Source organism: Melospiza georgiana, chromosome 29, assembly GCF_028018845.1.
Source record: "Melospiza georgiana isolate bMelGeo1 chromosome 29, bMelGeo1.pri, whole genome shotgun sequence".
Taxonomy (NCBI): Eukaryota; Metazoa; Chordata; class Aves; order Passeriformes; family Passerellidae; genus Melospiza; species Melospiza georgiana.
In genome coordinates this window covers 653,615-665,857 of record NC_080458.1, presented here as the reverse complement: position 1 = coordinate 665,857, position 12,243 = coordinate 653,615, and positions in this window count along the sequence as shown.

The following is a 12,243-nucleotide window of genomic DNA, read 5'->3' as shown; positions in this document are numbered from 1 at the left end:
TAATGCTTTAGGAACCATAGAACCAATGAATGTTGCTCTGGTCAAAGTAACACTCACTGGAGAAGAAAATCAATTGGTTGTCAAAATGGTAATTGGGGACATCCCGAATAATCTGCTAGGGATAGATGTCCTTGCAGGAAGGCAGTGGGAAGACACTGAGGGTTTTCTGTGGTCTTTTGGCACTCCGCCACTTAACATTAGGCTGCTTCAGACCGCACCCGCACTGCCTTACAGTAAAATAATCAATGTGAAACAATATCCCTTGCCTTCTGAAGCTAGAGAAGGCATCAAACCAGTTATTCAGGATTTGCGTGATCAAGGAATAATAATTAACACACACTCCCCATACAATTCACCCGTGTGGCCAGTCCGAAAGCCCAACGGGAAGTGGAGACTTACGATTGATTAATGTAGGCTCAATGCCAACACTGATCCTCTGACTGCAGCAGTGCCAAATTTAGCTGAATTAATAACATCAATACAAGAAAAAGCTCACACAATCATGGCAACCATAGATGTTAAAGACATGTTCTTCATGATACCTATACAACCAGAGGACATGGACCGCTTTGCATTCACATGGGAGGGACAACAGTACACATTCACCAGACTCCCTCAGCGATACAAACACTCTCCAACTCTAGCACACCATGCTTTAGCTAAGGAATTAGAAAATATACCTAAACCTGACACTGTAGCTGTGTACCAATACATTGATGACATTTTGGTAGGAGGGGAGGAAATTACATAGGTGGGGGATCTCCAACAGAATATAATCTATCTGGAGAGCCTTGATTTAAAGATTCCCTCGGAGAAAATTCAGAAGCCTTCTCAGGAAGTAAAATTTCTGGGAATTTGGTGGCGATCTGGAAGCACATGCATCCCACCTGACACTTTAACTTCTTTAGAGCAGATGAAAATGCCTGAAAATAAAAAAGACCTCTAGCAAGCTTTAGGACTGTTAGTATTCTGGAGGAAACATATCCCAGATTTCTCAATCATTGCTAGGCCCCTTTACAATTAACTAAGAAAAGGAGTCAAATGGGATTGGATTCCTTCTCAGGAGGAAGCACTGCAATTACTGATTTTTTAAGCCACTGCACATCAGGCACTGGGGCCCATTCACCCTAAAGACCCTTTCCAAGCAGAATGGGGATTTGCCTCCTCAGGGCTATCAATACACATCTGGCAGTGAGGTCCGGAGGGTCCAACAAGGCCTGTCAGCTTCTTTTCCTGTGGTTTTAAGGATGCTGAGAAAAGATACACTACCTGGGAAAAAGGATTGTTGTTAGCTTAGCTCTCATTGAAGTAGAAAAAATCACACGGCAGCAAGCTATCATCTTGAGAGGTCCCTTCAAGGTAATTAAAGCTTGTTACTAATGGGACCCCTCCACCTGGTGGCACAGCCCAAAAGTCGTCAGTCAGGAAATGGTATGCTCAGATAGAGTATTACTGCAATAGCTTTTCTGTCACAGAAGATGCTGCAAAATTCTTGGCAATACAAGACACTGAGAGCCTGGATAGTAGCCAAGACAAACCTGCTTCTGTTATAAAAGTAGCACCACCCTTCTTACCTGAGTTAGCAGCAAACTGTTGGTTTACAGATGCTTCCTCAAAGCGGGAAGGAAAAATTTAGAAATATAAGGTGACTGCCTTGCATATTTCATCTGGTGAAAAAATTATCACAGAAGGGGAGGGCAGCGCTCGGGTAGGAGAACTCATAGCCCTCTGGAGTGTTTTCCAGCGTGAGCCACAAAACTCTTCTCCTGTTTACATCTACACTGATTCATATGCAGTACACAAAGTCTGCACTCAGTGGCTCCCTTTCTGGCAACAAAATGGCGGGGAAGTTATCAGAATCCCAGTGTGGCAGAAAGATAAGTGGAAAGAAATCCTAGAAATCGCCAGTAAAGGAAACTTTCTGGTTGGTTGGGTAGCTTCTCATCAAACTGATGGGAATCAAGCAGGTGAATGGAACAACAAAGTTGATGAATTAGCAAGGCTTAGCCCCCTGAAAAAAGAAACTATTTCAGAGGATTGGAATCAACTGTTAGAATGGTTACATGTAAAAAGGCAGCACACAGGTGCCAAAGATCTGTACCAGGAAGCACACGCCCGCGGCTGGCCAGTCACCAGGGAAATGTGTAAAACATGCATATCGGCCTGTGAAGAGTGCCGCAAGCGACTGGAAAGGCATCCTTTAGATAATGACCCTCTGCATTTGAGGAAAGGTAAAGGCTTGTGGGATGCGTGGCAGAGAGATTATATTGGTCCTTTTAAGAAATCAGGAGGTAAACATTTTGTGTTAGTAGGAGTGGAAATTATATCTGGGTTAGTACAAGCTGATGCTTTTAAAAGGGCCACAGGTGAAAATACAGTTTTACTTTGGCCAAACCCACTTACGTGACATGTCGCTGGGAGAATGACACAGTTAGTCCATTAGGATTAAGAGGCTTGGTTTACACATTTAAGATAAACAGTGTACCAGAACCCACACCGAGTGCTGTAATTACACTCTCTCAGACCCTAAGTGCGAGCCTTTTTTCTGACTTCACATCCCGAATGGCAGGAGCAGCAGGGAACTCCTTCGAGTGGCCCTGGTCTCATGCCTTCTTGCAATCCACCGGATCTATGGGAGATGTCACGGGTCTGAACTTGTTAACAGTAGTTACACATAAGGATATGTTGTACACCAGACAAGAATGGGAAAGACGCAAAACCTGGCAGGTTCAAGGAGTAGTGGGTGAAAAAATTAGTGTTGGGTGCCGAATGGTTAATGGGTCTAATTACAGCAAAGCAAGGTCAATCAGTGTTTCCACAGATCGGGAAAACGAACAGCAGCAAATCTGCACACACCCAAGCATACGGGATTGCTGGTACAGTTTCACATTAACCGGCACTACAGAGGTAATTTGTCTCTGGGCCAAAGATACTCAAGGCCTTTCTTTTAAATTTGTAATTAATGTTGAAAACACTGTTCCCACTGTCGCCACTGTTACCACTTCACCCATACCCCCGGTCACACTCATCCCAATAATTTTCGAGATTGGACCTTATGTGATCAGGAAAACTGGCCAACAACAAATATTGTTCAATCCGGCATGGTCTCTCAAACAGGTAAAATTGCTAATGCAGCACAATGTTTCAGATATTGAACCAGCCTGTTCTCCGTTCCTGCAAACCTCTTTTGAAGGCTGGACCACTTGGCTTCGGAAACGAAGCTCTTTTAAGAGAACACCAAGGGATATGACCGGTGTTGTGGGTACAGGATTGGGAATTCTGAATAGCATTGACTCTGAAGTACTAATGAACAAATTGGCTGCTACAACTAGGGACCTGACCGGATTGCAGCAACCACTGAGGTCATCTCTGTCAGCCTTAGTGACACACCAGTGGCTGCTGTCAAACATTTTGCCAAATTGGGAAAGAGTGAATGTGGATGATCACAAATTGGTAATTGATGCACTTAGTGCTACACAGAACAATGTTTCCTTAGCCCTCAGCTGTATCCAGGCACAATTGTGGATGCAATCTGTCTCCGCTGCAATTATAAGAGAGGGCGAGGAAGGCACCTTCCCCACAGAAATTTGGAAAATAATCTGGGACAGTGCCACTGAATTTGAAAGAGAATTCCAATCCTGGTGGAACCTGGTGAACTTTACCTATGATCCCATCTCAAACACAGCCACTGCTTTTGTCCTAACCATACGCAATGCCTCTGTACATTTGGTCTTCCCTGTTATTGCATTAGGATTAAACCATGACGGAGCTGTTCTCAATCCTACTGAACATAGGGGATGGGCCCGTCAGGTCGATGACAAATGGCAAACTGTTAACCTGGAAACTTGTATTGTCCGAGAACAGCAAGGGTTTATCTGTGAAAACAATGCAATTGTAGCTCAGGATATCTGTTTGGACACAGAGCAGAACATCTGTCATTTCGAGATTCGTCCACATGAGGATACCCAGACAGTTCTTATATACATAGGCAATGGCTGTGCATGCTTTAGAACAACATGTGATTCTGTCTTTGTAGAAGATGTTGTGGTAGATGCAAAGAATCATTCAAATTTTTGTGCTTGTAACTTTACTAAGATAGTAGGACGCGATTTCTCTTATGAAGCTCCAGTTACTTCTCACCACCTACTGCAATCCAACTATACACTGATCCAGAAGCTGATGCCCACTCCTATCGGAATGAATCTCACCCTCGTGAGACAACTATTGCTCCATCAAGACCTGGTTGACATCCTCAAGAAAATCAAGGACAGCAGACAGAAGACCCTGGTGACTGTTCATGAAAATGTGAGACAAATACACCGGGTTATGGAGAGGGTAAAGCAAGATGCTGAGCATAGGTGGTGGGATACTCTCTTTGGGTGGTCTCCTACTGCCACAGGTGTTCTGAACAGTGTGTGCCATCCAATTGTTGTTCTTTTGATCCTAGTTACGCTTGACTTTATCTTGTCAGCAGCCCTATTCATTTTGAATTGGAGAATGATGAAAAAGCTTAAGAGATTGTTAACTGTAGTCAATGCACACCGCTTAGCTGATGTACTCGATACAATAGATGTCCCCAAAACACGTGATATGAGACAGTTATGAATCAAGCATATGTGCCTTAGAACAACTTCTTAAATATCAAGTATGATTTACAGAAAGTTACTTTAATTTTTAGAAAATAATTTTAAAAGATGACGATTATATTATGATTTGTTTGTTGTTTTGATTATTTGTGATTTGTCTTAATCATTTTGAAATTGTTAAACAAATGACATTGTTTTAATTGATTAATATTTTTTGAAATTGTTAAAATTAATCAAAATTTTTTGAAATTACTATAACAAATAACCACGTGTGAAGTTGTTATGATGATCAATATTAATTATGTTTATGTTTGTTGGTTCCCTTTTTCCTTCTTTCTTTTCCTTCTCTTCCCCTTTTATCCCCTCTCCCCTGTCATCCCTACTTTTCCGGGGTTATGCTAACGACGTGCAACGAGTTTCAAAGACACTCTAGAGCTCTGCTGATGAAGATTCCTCAAGACAATCGTGAGTCACGGGGTCGTGTAGAAGTCCATCCGAAAATCCTTCAATTTTTGCCTCACAATTGTCATGAGAAAAGACTACCGAAGGGTTAAAGCTGCTGAGCCGGTTGGGAAAGAAAGTCTCCTGCTTATCTAGTGTGTTCACAAGTGATGTTTGCAGAACATGCCATACTGTACTCGAAGGGGGCATGCTGCCCTTTTCTGGACAATTGAACTGGACTTTCTTCCAAACTCCTGAGCTGGCTGGACTGATCTCTGGGGTAGCTCCCCCCCGCTCCATGAGAAGACCCCTCTTGCCTGTCTTCAACCACCGTGATGGACCAACCGAGATGCGAATCCGCTCATCGAGGAACCAAGAACCCCTCTGGCACCCTATTGGCACCTCCATGGCACCCCCCTGGCAACCTCCTTCCAGAGACTGGGACTGTACTCCCTCCCAACTCAGGGAGGGGGAAAAACCTAACGTACCTCTGAGCATTCGGCCATGAAAAAAATGGACTTCTCCCCTCCATGGAAACTTAATTTCAGGCACCCTTCCCCCAACCAAGAACAGTATATATATTGGGGATCAGTCCGACTGTCCTTTGAGTACTCCCCAAGATGTTTACAGGCGAGTTTCGGCGGCAGGACCCTGAAGATATCACGTTTTGGTAGCTATACCCCATTCCCTGACGTTCTTCCCTCCCTTTTCTCTTTGTCTTACCCATCTCCTCCCCAATCCCATAACCAAACGCATATTTAGCAGTGGTTATAATAAATAAAATTGCACGTTGTTGATTTGTTACTACAAAACCCCTGTGCCTTTTGTTGGTTATTTTTACACCCAAAAATCATTCGTCACCCGTACATTTTCGGGCGGACCTTCACAAGGCGTTACTTGGCACTCCGAGGCCTCGTAGTGCTGGGCAAGAATCCCTTGATGGTGAGAAGGGGGCAGTGGCTGAAGCCGTGCAGGCAGCGTGGGGCTGGGCAACGCCGTCACTTGGCACTGTCTGGGCTTCGGCCGCTGGGGCAGCTGTTCCCATCTCTCCTGCTTCCCGCTTCAGCTGCCCCAGTGCTTTGGGACAGGCCTTTGGCCTCTGGGCCCTGCGGCAGCAGGGCGGCCTTTCACAAAGTCGTGTTCCGCACAGGCTGAAAAAATGCGGAGCCTGACTGAAAGTCTTGTGGAGCTCCTGGAGGAAAATGACAGCGACATGATCAGGATGAGCATTCTTCTACTCAGATATTTGCTCCTGGATAATGGTGCTCCAATAGCCACCCCCATCGCCCTGCAGCTGGCTGAGGCGCTCCTGCCACTCTTTGACAGCGTAAGGCTCTGTGCCCACAGCCACAGCCACTGGCTGCTGCCCAGACCCTTGGTGCCCTGTGCAGATGCAGGCCTGTGCCCTGGGGGGCCTGAAGCAGCTGATGCTCAGGTCTTTTGCCCTTTCCTTTCATCCAGGATGATATCCAGGTGCAGCTGAGCTCCATGGCTCTATTTCAAGAGATGCTGGACTTATTAACAGAAGAGGGAAGAAAGGCCCTCAAGTCCCACGTGTGCCAGAGCCTGCTCCCTCTCTACTTCCACTGCCATGATGAGAATCAGATTGTTGCTGAGGTGAGAACTTGTGGCCAGCTGCGGTCCCCCTGGCAGGGGCTTGGGCCGCCTCCTGCCCTGGCACCTTGTGGGCTGCAGCCTCCTCCAGCCTGTGCCACTGGGATGCTCCTGTGCCCTGGACTGTGGGGCCATCTGTGCCTCTCTGTTGCTCTCCAGGCCTCCCGGGAAACGCTGCATTCCTCAGCAAGATTCCTGAAGAGGAGAGATATAGAACACATGCTACACGTGGATCAGAGCTTTGGGGAGTGCCTGGTAAGAACAGCAGAGACCCCCCAGCCTCAGCATGGCCAAGGTCCCTGAGGGCGGTGCTCAGCGTGCGGGGCTAGCAGCTGTGCCCGCTGCTGCAGCCAGAGGCCGCGCGGGCTCTGCTTCAGGCTCCCGTGGGCCTGAGTCAGGTGCCCATGGAGCCCCGGCCCGGCGGGGCTGCGGGGCGGCACCACGGCTCCCCGGGCAGCAGCCGGCCCTCCGCCCCTCCCCTCGGGAGCCCTTGGCCAGCGGCTGCTGGCCGCGCCTCAGGGCTGTGCGGGCAGGCGAGGCCGGCGATGGGCGCAGGCAGCGCCCGGCCCAGGAGCTGAGCCCGCGCCAACCCTTCCCTCCTGCCGCTCTCTGCAGCTGGCAGAGGACAGGAGCCGAACGGCCGAGCACCTGCGCCGGGCACTGCGCTACCTGCAGAGCCCACAGGAGTCCCTGCGAGAGGCGGCCGTCAGGTTCATGGGTGAGTCCCGAGCCCGGGCTCCTCCCCGGCCCGCCGCAGCTCGGCCCCGGCCCCGCCTGCTGTCCCGGCAGCGCCAGCCGGGCCCGGCGCCGCGGAGCCCCCCCTGGCCTGGGCGTTGCTACTGCCGCCCTCTGGCAGCCGTGTCCTGGGGCAGCAGCGTGCGGCAAGGGCCCGGGCTGAGCTCTGCCTGGCCAGCAGCCCGGGTGGCCACAGCGCCGGCAGTGCCGCTGCCAGGGAGCTGTGCTGCTGCGGCCGTGACAGGCTCTGTGTTCACAGGCATGGCCGGGCGGCACCTGAGAGGGCAGCAGCAAGAACTGCAGCTGATCTGCACTGGTGAGTGAGTGAGGGCAGCGGACTGACTGCGGGGGCTGGAGGGGCAGCTGCAAGCCCTGCCCCTGCGGTGGAGGGATCTGCACCCGTGGGCAGAGCACACAGAGATATCAGGGCTACGTGTGGCATTCGTGGCCAGCAACTTCGGGCTGATCCCCTTGCTCCCTGCTTCCTGCAGGCCATGGCAAGAGACGACCGGGATGGCCCTGGCAGGGGGCTCTCCTTGGCTCCCTGCACATGCAGGATCTGACCTTGCCTCTGTTCCTCTCTCTTGCAGCCCTTGAAGAAATGGCCTATGACAGCAGTCCTGCAATCAGAAATGCTGCCATTGAATCTTGTTTAGTTCTCCGAGCCATACAGAGAGCTCCCTACTCCCCATGGCATCAGCTGCGAGATTGATTCCGCAGTGCATGGAGAAAACGGCCTCGTCTGTGTGGCATTGCCTTGCTGTTCTGCTGGAGGTCAGCAGAGAGATGATCTGGGGCCATTTAAGCCAGCAGGAATTTTCTTTTTCCTCTTTAACATTTCCGTGTTTGCATTTTCATTGTAGAGTATGTAAATATAAAATACGTTACAATACACAGAGTCCCAGGATCTTTCTTTTCCTGCCCAAGGTCTGTAGGGCAAAAGAGAAGAGGGGGAAAAGGTTGCTTGTACTCAGCCAGCTGCCCAGGCGTGCAGTGTTGCAGGGAAAATGGCCAGAAGCCTTTAGGCCTTTGGTGGTTCTGCTGAAGCCTTTGTGCTGCCCACAGAGCGGCTGGGCAGGGGCCGGAGCTGCAGGGATCCCTGCCAGAGCGGTGCCTGGAGATGGCCACAAGCCCTGTGCTGGACAGGAAGGGCCATCCGTGTCCTCCTGCCTGTCTGCTGCTGGCTGCAGTGCTGAGGGCTCCCCTGTGCCTCTGGATGGGGCTCCTCTGTAGCTGCTCTGGGGCTGCGGCGCTGCTGCCGGGAAGCTTGGCCAGGCTGGGGGAGACCCTGAGGGGTTGAGGCACTGCTAAGCCCTGAGAAATTGGCCAGCAGAGGCCATAAGCAGCCCCCTGGCAGCCGCCTTGATCCCAACAGCCGGCTGCTCTGGCGCTTCCAGGTCGGTGGCCAGTTGGAGGGACGCCCTGGAATCAGGCGTGGAAACCTGCTCCTGGCCTTTCAGGGCTGTGAGGCCAGCTGTTGTGGGGCTGGGGGGGTGCCCTCCCTGTGCTCCAGACTGGAGCCCCCCACCCCTCAGCCTTAGGCATTGAGCTCCACTGCCTGATATCCAAGTCTTGTTCCTCTTGCTGTGGGGGAGGCCGAGCTCTGTGGCTTTCGGCCCCATTGAGCCAGAAGAGCAGCAGCTTTGAGCCCACAGGGGCCACAGAAAGGCCCTCTTAGACCACGGGCATTCCTGTCCTGCCCAGGCCAGGGACACATGAGAGTGCAGCGGGCACCTTCAGGGTGCCACGCTGGCTTTGCACTGGGCCACCTCCCTGTGCTGTGCACGGCTGGCTCTTTGCTTTGCTGCTCTCGGCCTTGTGTCATCGTACTCCGCTGCCTGCCTGCAGCCAGGGGCAGCCCTATCAGGAGGGTGAAAGGCCCCGTCTCCAACATCTCAACGGGGGAAATGGAGCTCTCCCAGCCCTCAGCCTACGCTGTAAGCAGAGCAGAGCCTTTTCCCCAGCCCCGCTGGCTTTCTGCCTGCTTCTGGCCCCTGGCCACCATGACCCACTGCACTCGCTCTGAGTCACCTACAGCATGGCTGGTGCCTCTTGATTTGCTGACCCTGGGATGTGAGGCTCACTGAGGGAAAGGTGGCTGTCCCAATGCTGAGGGCACACGTGGCTCACTGAGCAGACTTGAGGCTTCCCCAGCAGCTTGCAGGTGCCTTATGTGTCATGTTACAGTGCTTGTGCTCCTGCCTCTTCCTGTCCCTCTTCTCACCCTCACCCAACCTGCACCCTCTGACCTACCTTCAATAAACCCTGTTGCATCAGACCCGGTGTCAAGAGCCCTCCTTCGGCTGCCGGTCGAGGGCACGTTACAACCTCCGGGCCTGGGAGCAAGGTGGGCTGGGGGAGCTGGTCTCTCAGACCAAGAGGGAACGGCTCTCGACAGCACCTGCCCATGGGCCTTCCCCGCACCAAATAAAATCATCTCCAAGTTTAGCTAGTAAGCTAGTAAGGTATAAACCATTAATTGCCTGGAAATCTGGCACTAGTCTCTGAGTTCCATTAGGTTTCTTTATTGCTGATCTAGCAGTAATAAATTTTGACTCCCATTCTTCCAATAGTCCTGATGTCAGGGATTTAATTGATTGTTGGCTCTATTCCTTTCCTAGCTTCTAATCTTCAAGGGTATTGCTTTCTGACTACTGCCCTAACTCTTGTCTGTAGCTCAATTTTCATAGGGTCTGCTCGTTTTGATTTTCCTGGGCTATCAGTATCCCATACTCTTGGGTACACCTGATTCAATACTTGCTCTAACTAGTTCTTCTTGTTTGTTGGTCTGGTGTCAATTGTCAGTCCTACTGCTAAAACCGCTCATTTGTCTTCAGGTACCTTCCATTGAAGTTTTCTTTTCCTAAATGGAACTGTTGCTTCTAAATTTTCAAGCAAATCCCTGCATAGGACAGATTTGGGTGAGTTTGGTAAAGAAAGAAACTGATGTATTCCCATTTTCTTCTTGATTTTACATCAAAGTGGTTTCAGGAAGAATGCATTTTCTGGCTGCCCTATAGTTGCTCCTATTGCTTGAAGATAGTTTTCACTTTTGGGTATCAGTTCTTGATTCAAGAGTGCAAATGTGTCTCCACTATTTCTTAAAATTTCAACTTCTTCATCATTCTTTAGCTGTATTTTAAACAGTGGCCTGCTAGGGTAAGAATTGCCAGTCTTGGTCATTTCTTATCATCTAGAGTGGCTGCAAGAGTTTTGTGTACTTTGTCTGCTTACTCTGGGCACTGGCCCTATTTCCAGTGTCCTGATTTATTACATGATGCACATTGATTTGGCCCCAGCTTGGTCTGTGGCTGCTTTGAACCTCCTCTGCCTCTACTATTTTCGCCCCTGCTTCTGCTTCAACCGCGCCTACATCCGTCCTCTCCCTGGTGCCGATCCAGAGCTGCCACCATGGCTGCTGGGAGCTCTTTTTCTTTTTCCCTCTCTTGACTATCGTACACTTTCTACTTTTGATGTAGTGTCTAAAAGCTTGCGTGACTGCTCAATGTTGTTTGAACACTTCTCAAACTCAGACAGGCTTGGTGCTGTGACCATTTCCCTGGGGTGTTCCAGTTCGTGTTTATTTATCACTTATCGTAGAATGGTTTGTTTTCATGTACCCCGTATTTTCCCCAAGCTGGTTTACCCCTAGGTTCTGCCCTCCCTCAAAGCTGTCTCCCTCATGCCATTCCCCACTCTTTGTTCCAGCTCCTTCCCTGCCTCTCAAGATAATCCAGCTCTTTATTCCTGAACCTTCCCTGTCACTTTTGCCTTGGACCAATCCCTGACTGCACCACCCCTTTGGAATTCCTCTATTGCTGGAAGCCCCGCTGGCGCATGTGACCTACCCTCTCTTCCCATCTGTCCTAATTAGTCCCAAGCAACTGATGGAATCCCCTCGCTCCTGCCCTGCAGATTCCTTATTGCTCAATTGTTTGTATCCACCCCCTGAGTTGTACCCCGATAAAATCCCGTGCACAGAAGTGCTGGCGGCTCTTTGCTGCTGAATCCTTCCCTTGGAATAAGCCTTGGCCTGTGGAACCTCACAATCGAGGAGCCTCCTCCTTCTCTTTGGCCTGCTCCGTGCTGCAGTTAGTGCATCCTGAACCACTGAGCAGTGGCTCACCAGGGTCAGCCGCGGGCAGGACCCACGCCTTGACCGTTCCCCACTCCTGGCGCAGCGCCGCAGTTTTCCCAAGAGCCAGCCCGGGCTCCGCTGGGCTGCGTCCATGGGGAACCCGTCCCAGTGCCCGACCGTGCTCTGGGTGAAAAACCTTGATCTGATACGGAAATGAAACCTGCCCTGTCCCAGCTCCCCGCCCTTTTCTCCAGTCCTGTCACTGGTCCCAACAGTGACCAGAGCTGCAGCAGCCCCTCTGATTCACCTCAGGAGGAGGTTGCAGACCACAATGACGCCCTTTACTCTCCTCCAGGCTGAACAAAGTGGCTTCAGCTGCACCTGGATGGCTTCCCCTCCAGGCCACACTCCATCCTTGCAGTCCTCCTTTGCATTCTGGCTAATGGTTTCATAACTTTTGATATTGTGCTGCCCAAAAGTGCGCCCGTCTGCTTCCAGCGCTTCTCTTGGCTGCTGCTTCAGGGTGTGGGCACCATCATCAGAGACACAGAAGAGCTTCTCCTCCCAGACTTGTCCTTATCCTCCGCACTTCCACGTCTCTGCCTTGATCTTCACTGGGGAACTTGCCACTTTGTGACCGCTCATTGCTGCGCTCAGCAGGGACACAGTTTTGTTTGGACATGAGCTGCCAGAGCAAGACATGCAGCAACTGAAGCTGAGAAATGCAGAGGCTGGGCAGATGCCGTTTTTTCCAGAATGTGGGAAAGAGAGTGAGAAAAGCACAAGGAA